The 22,611-nt window shown below is 35.5% G+C and overlaps 1 protein-coding gene and 1 long non-coding RNA gene across 5 annotated transcripts in view; one reads left to right on the top strand and one right to left on the bottom strand.

Annotated features, from left to right (window-relative positions):
* Nucleotides 1-22,611, top strand: part of LOC118194993 (uncharacterized) — a 510,033-nt gene that overhangs the window by 177,644 nt on the left and 309,778 nt on the right. The window lies entirely within an intron of this gene.
* Nucleotides 17,996-22,611, bottom strand: part of LOC146993006 (uncharacterized) — a 316,316-nt gene continuing 311,700 nt past the window's right edge. The window contains exon 2 of one of the 2 annotated variants that reach the window (XR_015039184.1): nucleotides 17,996-21,645. This is a non-coding gene — a long non-coding RNA (uncharacterized LOC146993006). The remainder of the gene's footprint in view (nucleotides 21,646-22,611) is intronic. The other variant, XR_015039183.1, reaches the window with a different exon arrangement.

The raw sequence follows: 22,611 nt of genomic DNA, 5'->3' as shown, positions 1-22,611 counted from the left end.
TTCTTTTGGAAATGACAACGTTTAAATTCAAATTTTACTCCGTGGGGAAAAAATAGATGACAAATTAACATTATATTGAATCTTTATATGTATATATATATATATATATTACCTGAAAGAAAAATAGTTGATCCGAATACCAGTTTCCTTTACATTTCTAATGTAAATAATACTAGAAAATTAAAATTAAATGAAAGCTGATATATGTAAAAAAAAATCTGCACAGAAGCTTGTTAAGGAATACAATATTGAAACTCATATTGACTAAAAAATACCAAAAGACTTTGTTTCAATACTTTTGTTTTGTTAAACAGTCAACTAACCAGATTTTTTTGCTTTAAATAATGCTAAGCATTTCATGGTTAAAACTTTTTATTTCATACTCGGGTTTATAACTTAATTTTAAGAAATTTTTACAATATTTTTTTATAATTTTTATGTTCATATTTTTATTGTTTTACGAGGATGTTAACATTTTGATGTAAAACATTTTTATGCATATATAAATATATAATAAAATGTAGTAGATATCATGGCGTAGGCTACTGCTCCTGAAAACGACTAGCATTGCCAAGGACATAATATTGATAAATTGATCACCTCATAATTCTACTGAGACCGTCAAATGTTTATTAACATTATTATAAGTTGTATTACCAAACTACAATATTTAATGCCATAAATAAATCAACAAATAAAAAACAGTTAATTTCACATTTTACAATAGTAGCAAAACTACCGGGTGACCCAAAAGTCCGTTAACATTTGAAAATTCAATAATTCACTGAATAATGTAGGGAGAGAAGTATAAACTGACACTCATGCTTGAAATGTCATCAGGTTTTATTGAAAGCCAAAAAAAGACAGATTGCGCTTCATATGATAACAAAAGCAATAATTAACATAGCAATTGATTTTTAGCAAATGCTTAACATGTGAGCTGTCATTCATCAACAATGCCTGTAGTAGTTGTTGTCTTTTAGAATACCTCATGAGGTCGGGCGGTCGCGATAGACATTGCGATCTCAAGTAACCCCACAACCAATAATCACATGGACTGAGATCTGGGACCTGAGAAGTTAAGTATGATGGAGGTGGCAGCTCAGCACGCAATCCTCACCAAACGATGTATGCGAGAGATCTTTCACACGTGTAGCAATATGGGGTGGAGAGCCATCCTGCATAAAAGTCATATCTCTCAATAGGTGTTTATCAGCCAAACTAGAGATGTTGCGATTCTGTAACATATCAGCACACCTCGCAACCGTAACACTGACATTTGAATAGCAGAACCACTCATTTTCTCGAAGAAGGGTCGGATCACGATTGATGTGATAACTCCACATCACACCGTGACCGAGATCGGAAGGCCAGAATAGAAAAGTGACCAAAGTAATGAACGGACTCATTCTCTCTCTCACTACAGCTCATTTCATGTACGATTCTCATGTGGCGTCACTCACATTTTGCTACCCAGCGCCATATTTTAGCATTTTTTTTTTTTTTTTTTGGCTTTCCGTAAACCCCATGTCATTTCAAGTATATGTGACAATTTATACCTCTCTACCTACATTATTTCGTAAATTATTAAATTTACAAATGTTAACGGACTTTTGGATCACCCTATATATCACTTCTCTATCATTAATTTGATCATTTTATAGTACTATTTTTCATTTAGCTTGCATTACTGTTACAGTACTCCGTAAATGCCTTGTTACACTCAAACATATCACTAAATAAGATCGATTCAATTTCAGTTATTTATACCATTGGTAAATCAGAAAGTTTCGAACTTCGAAAGTCAAATAAACTTCAGTATTAGCTTTGCCTGTGATTATTCTAATCGAGCTATCAACTCAGAGGAAAATATCCATGAACTGCCTTTAAGGAATTTCTTCAGTGCATCTAATCCCGCAGGTGAAGGAAGTATGATAAAAAGGTGAGAAAGAAGTTCTTTAATAAAAGTAGCATAAATTACTAATTGAGGCGGAATTTAAACAATAAATAAATTGTTGTTAAGACAGAAATGGAAATTGTACAACTATCGGTGAATGACTTGATACTGACACGAAAACATCAGATTGAAAGTATCTTGGAGAAAACATTTTAAAATAAGTGCTAATATCTGCATAAATTTACCTAAATAAATAAAGTGATAAAATTTGATAACAGTAAGTACATTTATTGAATAAACACAGGTACATAGTAATGTAATGTATTGGGGTTTTCAAGTCTGGTATGAACACGCATAAAAAATAAAATGCTACCGTGCAGAATTTGTTACCGAGTATTTTATAATAATTTAGGAATTTTACATAGGCTGCGAGATGACTATAACGACATCACAATGATCCCCACACACTTTTGATCAGAGGAAGATCTGGAGTCCGGCAGCCCAAGAGGAATTAATGATAATACGCTGACATTTTCTGTCACTTTGCGAGGACGCTCATTTACTTTTTGATTGCGATATCAGTGGTAAATACACCATTCCGTCGCCCTATAGTCAGGCCGTTTACATTCTGTTAGGCTCACTAAAGGTGGTTGGGTAATCACAGAGGCTTTAGGGTAACGCCAATTTTGACGAATTTAGGCAGCTTGTAAGGATTATGTTAATTTATCTAACAGTTATTTTGAGTTACTGTCCTATGTTTTCTTAATTTCAAGCTTACAACTTCCGGCCAGAACGAATTTTTAGAATCGCGTTTGAATTCAAATGTGGAGAAGTATTTAACTGTGAAGTTCTAATGACTTCCTTAGAGAGGACCAGTGATTCTGACTAGCGCGCGATAACCTGTTTAGGCTACTCTCCCTTAAACTATTATTAAGCTCAGCCGTACTTTAGGCCCTTGATAATTTCGCCGTTATTTAGCGTTAAGGGGCCAACTTTGTTAGAATCTTGATAGCTTTGAATACATCTTTTTAGTTAAGATTATTTTAGTTCTTAGTTTCGTAAGTTTAAGCCCGAGTGGAGGCTTTATTGTAAAACTAACTCCAAGAAAGAGTTCTGTTAAACCTCATTGGAATAATAAAGAGTAATTTCACCCTTTTTACGTTTTGTTCTCTGTTTGACGAATTCAAGCGATTATTCGCTTATCAGTTCTTAAGATTCTGTAACTTAAAAGTACACAGGTTAGAATTTTACAAGCTGTAGGACTGGAATAACATTTTAAAGTCTCCTCCACACATGGATTCTTCAATCATCGGAGCTAATAAATAACGTAACTCTTTTCTGAGCACGATACGGTCACAATCCAATACATTCAAAGTTTCGACGAGGGCTGGAGTAGCAAACACGAATTCTCCTGTCATGTGCAATCAATCAGAGAATAATATGATTCTTCGGTGGCCCAGTATCACAAGCATAGGCTGTCAGGTAACGCCAATAGTGACGGGTGTATGTAGTAGCTGCAGAATGACGTAGGTTGGAGCTGCATTTGCTGGTCTTCTCCACATGAGAATTCTTCAGTCATCAGTGCTAAGTGAATAACTTGATTCTTCGCTGAACACAATACAGTCAAAATCAATTTATTCAAAGTATCCATGGAGGCTGGAGTAGCATCTGTTAGCCTCATCCACACTTGAATTCTCCAGTCAATAAGCGAATAACGTGATTCTTCGGTGACCAGGTAACCACAGTCATAGCCTTTAAGGTAGCGGATATAGGCAGCTGCAGAATGACGTGTGTTAGAACTGCATTTACTGGTCTCCTCCACACTTGAGTTCTCCATTCATTAGAGCTGAGCGAATAACACAATTCTTCGCTAAAAGCAGTACGGTCACAATCCAATACATTCCGAATTTCGAAGCAGCGATATTAGGATAAGCTTTACTGTCGATACCCAGGATTTAGTGATGCATGTCGCAATGGAGGCTCACAAACGACATCTGTCAGTTTTCTTGCAATGGTGTTTGAGGATAGTTCATGTCCAGAAGATGTTAATAGGTCGCTGACTGCCGTGGCGAAGGGCCCAGGTTCGAATCCCTTAAAAGGCACAGATTTTTGTAAATGTATAGTATCGGTGCGCCACTCTAAATATGCAGCGAGCCCAAAGACCTCTCGTGTGGTTTAGTGGAAGGGGAGAGGGGTGGGTGACCCTCGGACCCATCGCCCCCGGTGTGCTGTCTATCAAAATTGGGGGCAGAACTAAGCCCAGTCGCCTGTTAGGATCTCATTGCTGTTGACAACGGCAGGCGTAATCTAGCGCTCCTTGCCACGAGGAATGTTGTAAGCTCGGGCTGATTACGTCAGAGAAGTTAGCATAAGCAACAACAACAGACGTTAATAAGCGGCTCTGAATAGCAAACAGCATAGCTGACCGGGTGCTTTGGGTAATTCCTACTATCACACTATCCTCAGAGGAAATGTTAGCTTAGGCCTATTATCGCTTCCATAAACTGTTATGGGAAACCTATTGGAAACATTGTTAACAAGAACATCTGGCCGTCGTATCCCCTAACCCTTGAGCCAGGCGATTCCTCAGTATAAGCAACGTACTTTCCTTCAAACAACAGTGTGATCTTTGTAGAAGTTGAGGATTCCCAGCGCATTTTGTGAGCTTAATGGCTAAACATTTTACGTTTCGATGTTGTCAGATGAATTTTACAGTTTCGGGATTCTTTGGATGCAGAAGAATGTAGATTACATGTATATTTATTCGTGTGGGGTAGCAAAATGTCAAAGATATTCCTATGTACTTAGGTAATAAACAAGTTTAATGTATTAGAAGTTTTCAGCCTAAGCTGAATAGTAAAAAAATTATACTTAATTTGGAATAAATAAAAACACCCATTCTAAAATAAATATATTTTCTAAATCTTAGAAAAAAGGAGAAATTTTAGTAGAAATTATACTACTAAACTGAAACAACTTTTTTTAAGTTCTACATAGGCCCGATGCAATCAAATTCTTTACAGAATTTGTCTATATCGAGCTACCAGCCACTCTAGATTTATAAACATTATCAGTAAAACTACTTGTAAAGTTTTCAAACGTAGTTCAGAAATTTTTGGGTAAAGCAGTAAATCCATCAAGACTATCTTCCCGAGTCAAGTAAATCCATCAAGACTATCTTTCTCTTACAATCTTCTCAAAGTTTAAACAGCAGAGCAATTTGTGTAGCTGCCCTTAGGCAAAGAAGATCGTGACAGATAGGGTGTTAGCCTGTTTTGGAAGCAGTTTAAAGTCCCAACACGTCAGACGATGCCATTAAACTTGCAAAGTCTGTCTTCGCTAGGCGTGTGACAAGAATTGAACCACGGAACTTTTGAATGAAAGAATGTTCGTATATATTCCCTTCGCTTTAAAAGCCTTACGTTCAGTTCTGGACAGTGGTTTTCAATAAATCCTCTTCTTAGCATCTAATTGTAAATAATTACAAAATTTGGCAAATGTAAAACAGGAAAAATTAATAAATATATTTTTCTATTGGCGGACTGAACACCAGCAATTTTTTGGTTAATATTCTGTATAAAATCTCAGAAGCTTTTTCAGAATTTATCAAAAATATCTCTTTAATAAATTTATCAGTGACTGTAAGTGTAGTAACTTTTCGTTCTGTCTTTTGAAAGAAAAAGGTGTTAAAATCGTGGAAGTATATCCTGCTTCAATAACTCCAGTAATAACAACAGAAAATTTGTATCAATTAAAAAATTTTGAGTTATAACAATCTAGAAGAGATAGCAAGTGAAAGAAAAACAAGGCTTATAATTGCTTATGCAAAATGATTTTCAGCATGAATCTTCAAAAATTCTAATAATTTATCTGAATTCATCTCACTTGGTAATTGCATTTGCTACTAATATCATGCATTTCAAAGTATTTCTGCTTTATTTACATGAAACGGTTTTAACAATATTTATGTGTTTGAACCAGAATATAAACAGCGTTCTTCAGATGCTTTTAAAATCGAATTTAACCGAACCTAACCGGAGTTAAGCCAAAGGAATGCACCTGTTAAAATCGAATTTAGCTTTACTTGAAATTAGAGGATCTTATACCAATTACACAATTGAATTTTTTATGTTTTATTAAAACAAGTTAATTGTATTTCTTTAAGTTTTTCCCTAACAGCATCTTTGTTTTATCATAAAATTGCTTATAACACATCGCAGTTTTAAGTATTTTAAATGCGAAGAATTAATTTTATTTGATACATATAGACACTCTTAAAAGAGAAAAAGAGTTTTTTTATTGCTGGTTTTCAAAAGATATTTTTTCACTGAATGAAGATCAAAACTGAAAAATCTGATATTTATTCATATCATTAACAAGTTAAAAATTGGCTAGCTTGTCTTATTTTTAAAGGATTTCCATTTAATTTAATATTTTCTCATAAAAACTGCTGTAAAGCATCATAACAGATTTTTTTTTTCTAAAATCGATTTAAATGATATTTAATTAAAGTTGCTAGATTCCATTTCGACAAAATTTAACTTCATCCGTAGGTTACTTCAGCTCGGCCACAGCATTTCTCAGTTTTTAAACGAAAGCCAGACACTCAAATGTAAATCCGTTCCAATACTTTTTTAAATGATTCGCAGTACTACCAGAAAATTTATTATGATTATTTTAACTTAATTTATTAATATTTTCATTAACGGTTTAAAATTTAATTAAATTGCTCATTATTTATTGATTTATTAATTATTACTTTATTTTATTATTTTTGTCAAACATTTATAAAGTCCTTCCACTTCTTCGCATTTCTAATTTTAGAAATTAAACCTTACAAAATTTACTTAATGCAAAAGTGTCAACAAAAATTGATGTAGATTATATTTTAGAAGAAGCACTTTTAATGGTTGAATACTGTCACCTTTTTTAGCTGCAACTACACTCATCTCCATAAATTAAGGATAATGCAAAATCAAGCAAAGGAAGAGTTAGAAGCAAAACAAATTTGACTTATTTGTAAAGCTTATTTATAAAACAAAAGGTAAAGAGCAAAAAAAGATGCTATATGTTTGATATTATTAAAAAAATTAGCGATTTTTTCTCCCTGGAGCAAAGTACAAAAAAAAAACCTATTTACAAAAAAACAATATTACATGGTTGGTATGATTGTTAATACATTGTATGTCTCCCAGACGATGCAATGCAGTCCGTACAACATCTAGGCATGCTGATTATCAAATTATCGATCTGCTCTTAGGGGATATTACACCACTCATAAAGCAATGCTCTCCGAAGTTCCGGTAGACATGTAGGAGGAGGTTGACGGGCTGCAACTCGTCGGCCAAGCATATCCCACACGTGCTCTACTGGATTCAAGTCCGGTGAGAATGCTGGCCAGTCCACACGGGTGATATCCTCCGATTGAAGGCATTCGCTTACGATGATTGCACGGTGAGGACGGGCGTTGTCATTCATAAACACAAATTGTGCGCCCATGGCGCCTCGAAACAAACGTACATGTTGTTCCAGAAGGACCTCCCGATAGATTTGGCTTGTCATGGTTCCAGTTTCAACATGCAGGTCAGTTCTGGAACCCAGAATAATTCCACCCCAAACGAGCACTCCTGCACCACCGTAACGGTGTCATTCAATGGTGTCTTCTTCGTGGTAATGGGTACCTGGAGCTCTCCATATGAAAGTCCGGCGAGAATCCGACTGCAAGGTAAACCTGGACTCGTCGGAAAACATTACACAAGCCCACTGTTGCGGTGTCCACAATACATGCTCTCTACTCCAGGCTAACAGCAGGCGACAGTGAGTTGCAGTACGTGGAACACATCTGACAGGTCTACGAGCATATAGACCAATCTGCCCTAAGCGTCTGTACACGGTCTGCCTTGAAATTGTCGTATCAGTGGCTGAAGACAGCTGACGAGACAGGTCTTTGGCAGTAACTGCCAAATACCGGTCCTCATTCGGCGTTGTAACTCTGGGGCGACCTGTGCTGTAACGTCTACTCACATTATCATCATCTTGAAATCGTTGCCAAAGACTGGAGATGACACTGACAACAATTCCAAGTATGTCTGATACTTCCAGTCGGGTACGCCCACATTCCAGGCGGTCTATATTTCTACCACGTAAAAAATCATCCAAATGCGTCTTTTGTGTCATAACTATTAGGTTATTGCACTGAAATGCTTATAAAGCGCCTGCGAACAATTTTACTTCTTTGCCTGTATTTCTTATATATCACTCTCTTGCACTCTCGTCATTGTGACGTACCATCAGTGTCATCTGGTTACTTCCCGAAATTTGCATATGATTCTTGAGGATGTGTATAGTGATTTTGTAGTTGATATATTTATTTTAGATTTCGATTTCCGCGTGACTCCGAATTATCCTTAATTTATGGACATGAGTGTAAATGAAAGACAAAACCATACATAAAAAGAGAGGTTAATGAATTTTCAAGAGCTTACTTGTAGCTAACAACAGAGCTCACTTTTACAATGTAACTAGCTATTAGTAAGCTCTCGAAATTCGTTAATATCGTTTACTCTTTGGGGTTTCTGCCTTGCATTTATTTAGAGAGGGCATCTTCAGTAGCTACTAAGAATTTCTTGAAAATCGTTAATCTCTCTTTCAGTTTATGGTATATATTTAATTGAAGCTTAAGTAGGCGATAGTGTGCTAAGTGTGCTGTTCCAGTTTAAGGTATTTAGAGGAATGAGTGAAAATACTTGAAATGTTGCGCTTTTATTTCTTAATGTAAATCTATAATACATTTGATATTTCAGATTCGGAATCTCAATAATATGTTTCAAAATTCAAAAGATGTAACGTTATCTGAGATTAAAAAAGTGAAAAGCTTAATGCAGTACTGTTATAATTTATAAAACAGTTGTATAAAATGACATTTCTAAATTATTCACACTTAGTGTTGAGTAATGCTTCACATTAAAGACAAATTAAAATTTAAGTAGTTGTGTATTATTAATTTTAAAACGTTACGGACAATTAGATATGAATTTAACCTTATCTTATTTTCTTCACTCATGCCACAGTATTTGCTCAGACGAGAAATTTATAGAAATTTAAACACACACATCTTAGCTAAAAAGTGGGAGCTTAATTTTGGCCTATTTGAGTGTTCGTTGCTTGGCCGCTGTACAACTGAAAATTAGTTCCATGAATCTCTGGAAGACCTAATATAAGCAAGTAGCTTTGCTCTTACCTGCAATAGTAAATTAAGAGCTTAGAAGTAGGCTAGACCTACTAGATGTTTAGTTTGAAGTTATAACCTTAGTTTGTAAATAATTGACATCATAGCTACCAGGGCAAGCAGGCTTATCATATAACACTTTTAATATGCCAAGGCGTCATTTTTTAGTTTATGTTAAAATTTTAGATGTAACTCAACAGGAGAGGCTTAGTAAATTTTAAATGGATTTTTGTTTCACTTATGATTTGAGTTGAGACTCTAAAAAGTGCTAAGAGCCAGAGCCGGGACGCATATTTCACAAGTGCATATCTGTGTAGTCACCAAGGGAGTGGCTTCTAGGATGGACCAATGGGCGTCCAGTAATATTTCTGTCATGTCACATGACCTTTCGCGCACTTTAAGATTTAAGCAAGACGCTTGAATATATTTTGGCGCTCAATTTTCTGTACAAAATAATTAAAGCATTGTAGATTTCTTCTCAAAATTTTCATCAAATATAAGCAATTGTGAAGATTGCATTATCTGCTTGAAAGAATTTGAAATAAATACAAACACATGTTGAATAGTCTGCAAAAATATCCATGTGAAATAAAAAGTGAACTTTACTAGTTTGCATTCGTATACATGAAGTGTGTTAAATTTCACATTTATTAACCTCTCACTCTTAAATGTACTCTCTATACACAAGAAATACTCATCAAAGAAGAATTAATTTATCTTATTCACAACTAGTATATTCAGTTTATTCACATATAGCTTTTAATGTTAACAATGGATATATTCAGATCATACAAGATATGAATTCTGAATCTTACACTTTCAAAATTAAAAGAATGCAAGCACTGAAATAAGAAGACACAAGATTCATTGTAACGCTTCCAGTCCCTTTCTGCTCAATAAAAATAAAACTATACACTTGAATTTTCTTAATCCATAGGTGTTAGTAAATGCATAACATTCGAGGCTAATTGTAGCTTGAGTCATTTTCTCGATGTAAAGAGCGATAATATGCCGTAAAAATCAATCCAAATATCAATGCGTGATAATAATCGCGAAAGTGAAATATCAGCGATTAATTAAACTCATTAAACAAAAGCACTATGAGATTTTCTGTCATTACGCCATACATTTATAACTGCGAAACAAATGCAAAATAAAACGTAAACAGCATACGCTCACATGCCCAAAGATTTAGCATCACAAGAGCAATAGGAGCTCATTGGTCCATTTTCGAAACCCCTCCATCAGTGGCTACGCTAATGTGCGCTTGTGAAATATGCAGCCGGGACAAGGGTGAGGCAGGTGAGGCACTTCTCTCAGGTGAATCAGTAGAAGGGGTGCCACATTGGCCTTACGAATTCAAAAGTTATTTTAATTGTTTTTAAATCTGCCAGTTATTATTAGGGAAAAAAAGCTTCAGCAAATGTAAATTAATAAAACAATAGGAATAATTGCAATAAAATCTAGAAATTAATGCAATGTGCATTTCGATTTTATTTCTTATTTATCAAAAGAGAATTTTTTAACAAGTTATTTTAAAAACTACTTTAAGAATTATGATATAAGAATTGTGATATTTTGATTTAATACATTTACTTTTGTTGAATACAAATATAGCTACTACTTTGAAATATATATATAGGGGCGCACATTTACATTTTTGCCTCAGGTGAAAAATTATCTTGGCACGGCTCTGCTAAAAGCGGTACCTCTCTTGAAAGGTTAAAATGCCATTACAACTTAATGACTAACAAACTACTAAGCTGAGCTTTCACTTTCAATTAATTTCGTACCATAAATGTTACAGTATCGTTACTAAAAACTATATGGCGCTGGAAATTTTTAAAAGCGATAAATAAGAAATTTATGGAAGTCTTTACTTCATAAATCGAGGTATTTAGGTCTTTACCTACAAATTAAAATATTTACAGCATATATCAAATTTTCTTTCATAGAAATAATCTTTAACATTCTAAAAACGAAAGAAAAATATATATCGAAATTCCTTATTTTGATACTCACTCATATTTTTAAAAAGTTAAACACAGTTATAACAATTCACAATCTTTTATATCGTAAAGCGAAAGAACATCGCTACGATATTTTGCTTCACAAAATTAAAAACGATAACACTTTTGAAATTACTATAAATTGAAAATGTCAAAAAAAAAATGCAAGCAGAATGTGTAAAAAATGGTGCTAAAATACATTCTAAAGCAAGCCTTTTGGACTGATGAGCGGATCTCATTGAAATTGAAAGTACTTAATTCTGAAAATGCGTGTATTGCAAGTTCTAAAACTCAATACCTTTTGCGATATGCGAACCTCTATTTAAAAGTCTAGCATTCTTTAATAAATCGCTGAAAGATTAATTTAAAGACTGAGAAGCAATGTATTACAGTTCAATTGCGCATAAAAGTCTGAAAGAATGTGACTTCCAGAAACGTTCTGCAAGAAGGGGGGGGGGGAATTAACAATATAAAATGTCTCATTGAATTCTAATATTAATTCGAAATAGTTGAACTTAATACAGGAAAGAAACGATCTGCATAAACAAAGAATAGGCAACAGTTGGCTTAAGTATTTTTCTTTCTTTCGTTTACTTAGAGTAAATTCCTAAATTTCGTAATTTCGATAGCAAAAACTTGAGAAAGAAGGATGAATATACAAATATCACAAAAGAGTAATTAAGATACTTTTCCGACTTCTTATCATAAATTATTTCTTTCTCTTTAATTTCACACTAGAAAAGAATTAAGTAAAAATAAATGCCTCTTGTTCGTAATCATAAAAAATTGTCACATTAATCCAGAGATAAAATTTTTGAAAGACGGAGCTAAAAACCCATTAGGCAAATACGGATGTGAAAAAAAATTTCCATTTTTGATTAATGGCTTTTAACAAAAGACGCACCGTTAATTAATCGAACACAAAAGCTCAGCAACCATAACCTATGTAATTCGACTAAAATGTATTTTTTCGGGCCTTGTGCATCACAAAAGAGAGCAATGTTTCGACTCAATTACAAGAAAGCTTTTGCATATTTGTCTTGCAGAGGAGCAAAAAAAATAGTCCACTTCACTTACTAGGCGCACTAATTTGTATACATTTTAAGTAGGAGGATTAATAAAGGTACTTGTTATTAGAACGAAGAGAACGGAACTGGGGAAAACAATTCATCGAAGATTGATAGAAACCATCAATAGAAAAGAAATTCCTTGAAACATGATCTTCTTTTGCTCACATCGAAACGTGTTTTTTTCATGTAAGCGGGATCAGAATTTTCTTGTTCTGCTACCCGAATTTCGTGACCCCCCTCACCTCAACTATTAGTTGAGTATACAAGCGAGTGAACCAGATTAATTTTGTTGCTCTGCGCTGCACAGTGCACTATTGCCATAAGTTATAGAAATTCTGTCGCAGGAAAAGCAGTAATTCTAACGGTAGCATTGGTGTATGTTTCTATGCGTTAAAGTGGCTAATAGAGAGCAGAGGCTAATGGTAGCAACCCCATTTGTTCTCAATCTTATCTTAAGGTACCCACGCAAGAAAATCTACGGAATATCTTATTTGATGCTTAATGCATATTGAAAGCTGATAATGACTGTATCATCGCAAAACACATAAAAGACCCTGCCCAATACACATTCGACTTCTGATCAATGAACATACAGTGCATCATTCTTTATTCCAATTCCGACACTATCCAACCGGTGGCGAGTCTATAAAAAGGTCTTGCCAAGGGTACTTGTAATCTTAATCCTGTTCCTAGAAGACGATTCCGGATTTTCTAATATTCACTCGTAGACCAGATGTGCTAAAACCCTTCTGTCAAATAAAGGTGGTCATCATATAAGGCGATACTTGCACAAACCTTTTCTAGTCGTTCTCTCATTCTGTATGTGCTGTAGCAAGCGCTAATAACTCTGTATTCCTTTCTCCTCGTTCAATGAGTAAGCAAATGGAATATCAAGAATTTGTACTTCATTGTATGACTTTTTTCAGATCTGTTCATCTGAATAAGAAGCATTTGTCTATCTTTTAGGCTTTGATTTCAATAGGATAATCATCTAACAGCAAGAGCAGTAAATGACAGGGTTTTTTTATATTTATATAATGAAAATAAAGTTTATATTTATACATGTATATTTAAGTATTGTAAATGATCTAGTTAGCAACACTTTTCACAAACTTGATTAAAGTTAGATGATAAACGTTAGAGTGAAAATGTAGACAGACTTCGTTTTTCTTCAATTAAACTGGAGAATTATGTGGCTTTGGCAGTGATGTGATATTACAGACATTGATTTGGCTTTGTGGCAGAAATGTGCGCAAACAGAAAGAACGGGGATCAACACAATATGTAGTAAATGTGTTCGGAGTTGCCCCAAAGCGTGATTTTCTGGTTGTGGAAGCAAGTTTCAGGAAATGGTTCAATTACAGATACAGGTTGAAGAAAGGCATTTCCAAAGGTACACTTTAGGTAATGCCGAGCCTTGCTAATTGTTAAGCTCCACTCCAATTTTGTAGAACACCCGAGAATCCGAGGGTCTCCCAACCCTCTTTTCCTACCACAGTCACTCGAAAGGACTTTCGGCTCGCCGTGTATTTTGAGTGTACCCTTGCCGCACATACACTATGCACTATCCATGATTTCTCCGGAATTTGAACCCAGAACCAGGGTCACTAACCGGTATACGGGCTGGTTGAGAGTGGATCAACTAAAGCAGTAGAGCATAAGATGGACCTAAAACAACTTTCCGTAGATATTTATTTTATGACTTTCATGGTAAAAAGAAGACTCGTGGAACTGCCAGAAAGCTAAGAAATATCTGTATTTAAATACGAATATCTCTCCAGACAATGTTAAGGAGTGTGAATCTTGTTGCTTTGTATGCCAGAAAACCGATGCAATCAGTTTCATTGACCCACAGCACCAAACGGAAGTAGTTATCCATGGAAACGTGAGCAGTCCATCTAGACTGACAAGCAACGGTACAGTGTTCTTTTAACGGCTTAAGTAGATTTTATTCATCTTTTAAGTATAGCTAGCGATATATATGGCAAAGCATTGTCTAAAAACATTGTTAGAATTATCACTACAGAATTATGAGGTAATGGTGTGGAATGGATTACTGATTATCTTTGGTACAAACTTACTGACTTTCAAAAATGTTGCCCGTTATCTTTGCTTAATCTATGTGAGCAAAGGAGAAGAGTGAATGGACTTCTTCTTAAACGTAAATCAACGAACGCGTGCATTTTCTCAAGTATTTTCTGGAGTTTAGATTGCGGAAAATATGCGTGAAATGGTCTTGGAAGGTGAACTACTACATGTGTCAATTCAATAAATATTCAAAAGGGTATGACTACGAACATCCTTTAAGATATTATGGATAATTTTATTAATGTTATTTACCATCGATGCCAGTCATCAATGCAGCAGGAATGAACACATCTATATTAAATCTAAGGGCAAAATTTTATTTTCCACATTGTATTAAATGTGCAATGTTAAGAATTATATTGTTACGAATTTGGTATTTAAAAAGCTAATGTTAGTTCAATTATAAATTAAATGGTTTTATTTCTCGCGCAGTGCAGCGCGTGACGAATATTAAAAGAAAGCTAAGCCGGAAAATTGAAAATACAAGAGCGCGTGCATTAAATAAATAAATATGTCTTTTTGATTTCGAGAAAGTATTGGAAAATTCTAGCGCGTGATTTTAAAATCTTATAAAAGGAGGAAAACATCTCAGTTTGTTGTTAGTTGCTTGCTTAGTTTGTTGTTGTTTAGAAAACTGCTCTTGTTGATTGTAGCGAATTCGCAGATTAGCGTTCTTTAGCTGTTTTGAATTACGTTCTATTGGATATTTGAGTAGTTAAAAGATAACTACTGTGAGATATTGTAATACTGCATGATAATTTGAGAAAATTTAAGCATTTTCGTTGTGATAATAATAAATTTTTGTTCATTTTTCATCGAACTTGTGCATTCATTTCATAACGAACCCGTACGCACGCAACAATTTTTGGTGTCAGAAGTGGGATTTGAATGCCAATAACAAGAGCGATGGAAGAGCAATTAAGGCAGTTAATATCAGCCTTTGCCTCATTTAAAGAAGAAATTAAAGAGGAAATGAAATTGGGCCAGGAATCCGTTAAGGAAGAAATGAAATTGGGCCAGGAATCCGTTAAGGACGAAATGAAAGCCGTTCAAGCTGGTCAAGAAGAAATGAAAAGAGAATTACTTGCATAATAGAAAATAAATTTGAAGCTATGGAAGGCAGAATTGACGCAGTTGAAAATAAAGTTGGACATATTGAAGAAAAAGTTTCTTCCGTAAAAGATCATATTGAAGAAAGAGTTTCTTCGGTGAAAGAAGAAATAGAAGAAAGAGTTTCTTCTGTAAAAGAACATATAGAAGGGAGAGTTTCTGCTGTGGAGGAACGAATTGAAGGAAGAGTTTGTGCCGTCCAACACCAAATCGAACAACAAATTGATGAGAGAGTTTCTGCAGTTGCCAAAGAAATGGATACTTTAAAGAAATTCGTAGCGTCGGCAGGGAGCAGGAGTGATGATTTTAAATTCTTACCAATGCCTGCTCGTCCACCTCTGAAGCTATCCACATATGATGGGAAGACCTCCTGGCAGGTGTATAAGACACAATTTTCTATCGTGGCGGATGCGAATGGATGGGATTCCCAAGCTAAGGCCTGTCATCTCGCCGCTTCTCTAAGAGCCGACGCAGCGGATATCCTTCAGACTCTTCCCGAAAACAAAAGGTGAGATTTCGAAGCTCTGTCCGGCGCCTTGGAGTTGCGCTTTGGGGAGAAGTGTTTAAAAGACTACAGAAGGCTCCAATTAAAATCTCGTCAACAGAAGCCTACCGAAACACTTCAGGAGCTCGCCGCGGATGTTGAAAGGCTGTCCCATCTCGCCTTTTCGGAATGCCCGACAGAAACAAGGGAAATCCTGTCCTTGCAATACTTTATCGACGGCATCCGAGATACAGAAATACAGAAAGCTCTACGAATGGCGGATGTAAAAGATTTAAAAAATGCTCTAGTGTACGCCATGAAATTTGAGGCAGCCCAGCAAGCCACTCGTCGAGACCGCTACCCAGTCAGAGCTGTGCGAGTCCACGACCCAGGGGACCAATTGATGGCTCGTTTAGATGATTTATCCAGACAAGTCGATGCTTTGATACGGAGTAGCAGTGAGAACAAAGTGGCTGTAAGATGTTGGAGATGTGGTTCTGAAGGTCGCCTACGACGGCATTGCAGAACACCCCAGGGCACGGATAATGAAACGGATGAGTTGACAAGACCAGTGAATGCTTTAAGACGGAATAGTGGTGAAACAAAACCGACCCTAAAGTGCTGGAATTGCGGTGTTGAAGGCCACCTACGAAGGAACTGCAGAACTCCCCAGAGCACGGAAAATAAGGCGTACGATTTAAACAGACAATTAAATGCCACGGGAAGGAAAAGGACTGACAAGAAACCAAAGTGCTGGAACTGTGGAGCTGAAGGCCACGTACGAAAGAATTGCAGAACACCCCAGGGTACGAAAATTGAGACAATTTCTGAGCAACGGCGCAGGAAACAAATTAATGACCATATCAAGGAACGGAGGTTGCCAGATAATGAAAAACCCTGTTTTAAAGCGCTTAAGATCTCTATAGTGAGTGGCAACAATAACGGACTGCGCATCAATGGGAATATCGATGGAGTTCCTTGTAATATGATCATTGACACAGGAGCTAATGTTACCATCATTAGGAAAGATTTAGCTGAACAGTTTAAAGATAAACTTATTTGGACGCCATCCTGTGTTACCCTTCAGACTGTGTCTGGTGACAAGATCGACATAACTGGGAAGTTAAACGGAAACATCACGTTTGGAAGTGCCGCCTACCATCACACGGCATATGTGGCGGATATTACAGATCCATGCATACTCGGATTGGACTTTTTAAGGAAATACAATTTTTCCTTAGATTTCAAAAACAATAAGCTGCTTTCAGCATCTGATGGCATGATTATCCATCCTCAAAAGGGATCCTCGCCTGGAAATGTCGACGGCTTGTCCGAAAGATCGAGCTCGGGAAGCTGCCGAAATCATACCAGGGTCGAAAGGAAACTCAAGACTACCAGCTATTCTCCATCCCAGAAGCTCTTCGGTCGAGACCTTCGTCTGCCTTGTGACCGCCTGTTTAGTCGCCCTACGGATGCGCCTTCATCGCCTGAGGAACACATCCAAGATGCCCAGGCCCGGTTTGAGGGAATGCACCGTTCTGCACGAAAGCGAGTCAACTTGGCGACGGAGAAAATGAAGACCAGATGCGACACAAGAGCTACTAGACAGAGATCCAACAAAGGAGACAAGGTGTGGTTGTGGAACCCAATTCAACGAAAAGGACTGAGTCCTAAATTACAGTCACCTTCGGATGGTCCATATACAGTGCTGAACACGAATGACGTCGTGGTTCGAATCCGTGAGTCTTCGAACTCTTACGACAGGTTAGCTTATTACTATGGCCATAGTACATAATGTAAATAATTGTAAATAGTATCAGACCATGGTCCTTTTTGTTTTTAAATGTGTATTTGATTTGTTTTGTATTTAGTATTTGATAGTATTTGATTTGTTTAAGTTAGTTATTGCATTTATTGTTCATGTTGTTTGATATTGTAATGTAATGTTTATGCCTCAGTCGTATTTATGCCACAGTTTAGGTTTCTGTCCAGGGATTGTACTGCCCGGGACGTGCAGTCCTTGGGAAGGGGGCAGTGTTACGAATTTGGTATTTAAAAAGCTAATGTTAGTTCAATTATAAATTAAATGGTTTTATTTCTCGCGCAGTGCAGCGCGTGACGAATATTAAAAGAAAGCTAAGCCGGAAAATTGAAAATACAAGAGCGCGTGCATTAAATAAATAAATATCTCTTTTTGATTTCGAGAAAGTATTGGAAAATTCTAGCGCGTGATTTTAAAATCTTATAAAAGGAGGAAAACATCTCAGTTTGCAGTTAGTTGCTTGCTTAGTTTGTTGTTGTTTAGAAAACTGCTCTTGTTGATTGTAGCGAATTCGCAGATTAGCGTTCTTTAGCTGTTTTGAATTACGTTCTATTGGATATTTGAGTAGTTAAAAGATAACTACTGTGAGATATTGTAATACTGCATGATAATTTGAGAAAATTTAAGCATTTTTGTTGTGATAATAATAAATTTTTGTTCATTTTTCATCGGACTTGTGCATTCATTTCATAACGAACCCATACGCACGCAACAATATGTAGATGAGAAAATTTAATAATAAAAAACTAATAATAAATATGAATTATTAAAAACTTCTATATGTGTACGCCAAAGCTGACATTTAGCTCACCACTGCAAGCTGGTACATCCCCGTTCTCCGATACAACGAATATACCCGCCTAGTTTATGATCGACTTTCAAGCGTCATACACAGGTACAGTGATACTAGATTTAAGAACTTACGAAATATTCATTTTAGGTAATTTTTTACAATTTCTGTCTGGCTGGAATTATAGTTTTCCTTTGTCTCCCTAATCTCTACTAGTAAAAATGGCCTTAATCAGATGGTCAAAATATTCTTTTTATTTTGCTCGTACATATAAGAATGGTTCTTAGCAATGCTTTTTCTGATGTAGATATGATGATTAGCCATTTTTCTTGATTTATTAGTTAAACTAAAATGCTGATGAAGCAGCATTTTTTTCCTAGGTCCCCCTCTCGAGTCCGAAATTTTATTCCAGATTTCTTTCAAAATAATCAAATTTACGTCATCGACTCCGTTTTCTGCTGAGTTATTGCTATTACTTTTTGTTTTCATAGATGAGTAAAACTAAATGACTCTCAGAATTTTTATAACATTGTTTAAAATTTCTTTGATAGTTTTATAGGGTAATAAACTATTTCGACTGCAGTTTTCGAAAATCAGGGAAGAATGAATATTGGTCCAATTTCGCTTCACAGATTGCATCAGCTGTCGCAGAGTGAATCTATTGATTTCGAAGAGAGGCGTAGGAGATCTACGAAGAAGAACAGGGTGGAGACGCATATCGGGATGACGTCATCATGTTCCTTATGCTACAATTCACGTTTCTATTTCTGGAGATGCCTTTGTATCAGAGAAATTGTCGTATGGGTTACAACAGAAGACATGGCAAGTGAGGAAATAAGTCCTGTGAAGCCAAAGTTTGAAGGCAGAGTAAAAGGAGAACTAAGGTCTAAGATCTTTAAACTTTCCCGAAAAGTTTGAACTATTTCTTTGCTTAATTTTTCTCGATCTTCGCGTTAAGAGAACCTTTTCTGATAAATGTTTAAAGTTTATAAATAACGCGTAAACTTATTTAATGACCGTTTATCTTTAAATAGACAATTTCAGCCCCGTAGTTAGTATATGACGCTCAAAGATTTTTCAAAATGCATAACATTTTCAAATTCCCAGGTTAATTAATTAGAAGAATTTGTAAAGCATGAGCCAAAGTTTGATAAAAAGTATAAGGAGAATAAATAAAAGAATTTAAACACGCAATTACTTCCAGAGGATCCCTCGAAGATTTTCGGTTCATATATTACTCAAGAAAAGAATTTTATGCAGGGTTATTTCTTTTATTTCTCTCAAGCGCCCATGTATAAAATTAGGATCATGATATAACGAAATTTTTAAGTTAATAGACTTAATAGGATACCCGATGAAATAAGCAATATTTTAGATGAATGCAGGTATTTATTTTTGGTAATCAGTTCAAGGAATTATTATTTTTCCTGAACCCTATCATTTTCTCCCGCTTAGCTTACATTGGCTAGAAACAAAAATAAAATAATAGATTAAGTGCATTTTTCTAAACTAGTGAAATTCCGAGTTAGAAAGTGCTTTTTGCGTTTTAAAGTGAAGAATGCACAAGTTTCCAATTGAGGGAAGAAAGTACCACTTAACCGTCTTTCCTTTTAATTGTCCTTCATTTTAGTCGACTGAAGGTTATTATCTTTCATTTTCGAAATACGTTTTATTCTCTCAAATATTGTTGAGCCATTTAGTTTGTTTCTAGCAGGAATCTTGAAATGTATTCTCTGCACTCACCAGAAATCGAACCTGAGATCTTCCCACTCCCCATGTCTGCTTGTGATATAGTAATTAGTTAGATGTGTTAATTACGATACCATAAGCAGGCATAGGAGAGTGCTTTTAAGTACGTACAGTGAATAAATTGTCATATTCTACACCAGGAAGGGAAAACATCATTTAAATTTAAATAAGGCTAATTTGCCTTTATACTTAGATTAATCTCCAATTTTTATTGATTTTTTTATTGATGTTTAATTTTTAAGCTGGTGCCTAAAATTAAATTTGTGATCTTTCTTAGATCCTCGAGTAAGTTTAAATATTAGAGATAAAACTGTTTATGAAGATCAAGAATCAATGTAAGCCTATTCAGTCATGTACATAAAATGTGTTAATATTACCTTCCATTAAACGGATTTACATTATCAATGCTAATAGCAGAGATGAGGAGTTTTAACGCAGTTATTCATACATATTTGTTTGAAGACTAGTGATTTTTGATTCATATTGATTCATACATATTTGTTTGGAGACTAGCCATCTAGATGTTTTTACAGAGTCAGGAAAGAAGTGCACAGTCTTCCTAAGATTTTCCCAATTGACAACATGTCTTGTACAGAAGTGATCTATAGTGAAACTTTCTGATTCTGGTAGTAAGTAAATAAATTTCAAGTACCGTATTATTTTTCCCTTCACTTTTCAGATGATATCTGCCGTAACTGTGATGCTAAGATAAGAAAACATGGCAGTTTTAAGCTATTTATTACAAGTGCTTAACTCCTCCATGACAGATCTCAAGAAATTTCGACATTTAAAGCTCCTGTATGGGATGAGAATTCCTACTTCAAAATGCTCATGACTGAAATAGCACTTGTACGTTCATATACAAGTCTCGCCAAAACCGCTGAAATTATTCTTTCAGAAGAATTTAATGAAAATATAAAAAATCCTTAGGTAATTGTCGGCAAGTAGAGATGTATTTTGTAAAAATACTATGCATTCAATTTGTGACTTGACCATTTCTTGCTGTCTTTTGCAAATTTGCCATAGTGCAGTAGTAAACATGGACAGACAGGCTTAAGATCTTGTTGTTATAGAAGGTTTCAGCTTGATACTGTCGATTCTTTACTCATGTATCTCTAACAACATCGATGGTAATTTCAGTCCATGTTGAAGCCAGTTGTTCATTTGCAACACTTATAGACATCAAGTAATCTGCCGACTGCTTCGTCTTTGTGAATGAGGTAATAGAAATGTTTCTTATAAGGAAATATCTCTCCGGTTCATTTTCAGCCAAGTTTTCTTCTGTCGTTTGAAACTTTCGACCTGATAAGTAATAGTTCTGGTTTAAAAGTAAACATTCTTTTATACCCTTCTTTTTTTAATCTGAGAAACACCATCTTTTCATCTCAAATACAAAATCTGGAAGAAAAAGAAAAAAACATTTAGAAATTTTGTTATATTCAATTATTGAAATTCAGTATCTAAATTAAACTGAAAAAATACACTCATGTCCGTAAATTAAGCATAATATAGAATCACATGGAAATCGAACTCTAAAATAAAATTATCATTTGTCTAATTATGGCACACTTCTTCAAGAATAATATTCATATTAAAGGAAGCCATCAGATGACGCTGATAGTACATCATAGTGACGATAGTGTAAGAGAGATGTATATAAAGAATAATAGAAAAGCAGTAAAATTGTTGAAAAGCGTTCTGTTAGACGCTCAGTGCCACAACGGTATAGTTATGATACAGAGAACGAATGTGGATGATTTTTTACATAGTAAAATTATCGGCCACCTGGAATGTGGGCATTCAGATGGGAGTATCCGAGCAACTTGGAATACGCCAAGTGTCATCTGTAGGCTTTGGCAAAGATTCAAAAATGACGGAATGTCAGTAGACGTTACAGTGAAGGTCCCTCCCCCCCCCCCGAGTTACGATGCCGAATGACGATGGAGCACCTCATCAGACCTGTCTCTTCAGCTATCTTCAGCTACGGTTACGACAGTTTCAAGGGCAAACTCTGTACAGACGTTTGTTACAGATTGTTCTATATACTCGCAGGCCTGTCAGATGTGTTCCATTCAAGGAAATTCACTGTCGCTAGCGGTTAGCCTAGAGCACAGAACATGCAATGTGGATATCGTCACAGCGGGCTTGTGTGATGCTTTTTGACCAGTCCAGGTTTAGTTTACAGTCTGATTCACATCGGAGTTTTATATGGAGAACCCCAGGTAACCGCTACTACGAAGACAACATCACTGAATGACACCGTAATTCAGTGATGTTGTCTTATCAGTGATGCAGTATTGCTCATTTGGGGTGGAATTATACTGGGCTACAGAACAGATCTATATGTTCAGATCGGAACGATGA

The sequence above is a fragment of the Stegodyphus dumicola genome, chromosome X2 (assembly GCF_044657685.1).
Source record: "Stegodyphus dumicola isolate Sdum_Otavi_A_Nest chromosome X2, ASM4465768v1".
Lineage (NCBI taxonomy): Eukaryota > Metazoa > Arthropoda > Arachnida > Araneae > Eresidae > Stegodyphus > Stegodyphus dumicola.
The sequence above is the reverse complement of the archived record's forward strand: the minus strand, read 5'-3'. Positions and strand labels throughout refer to the sequence as shown.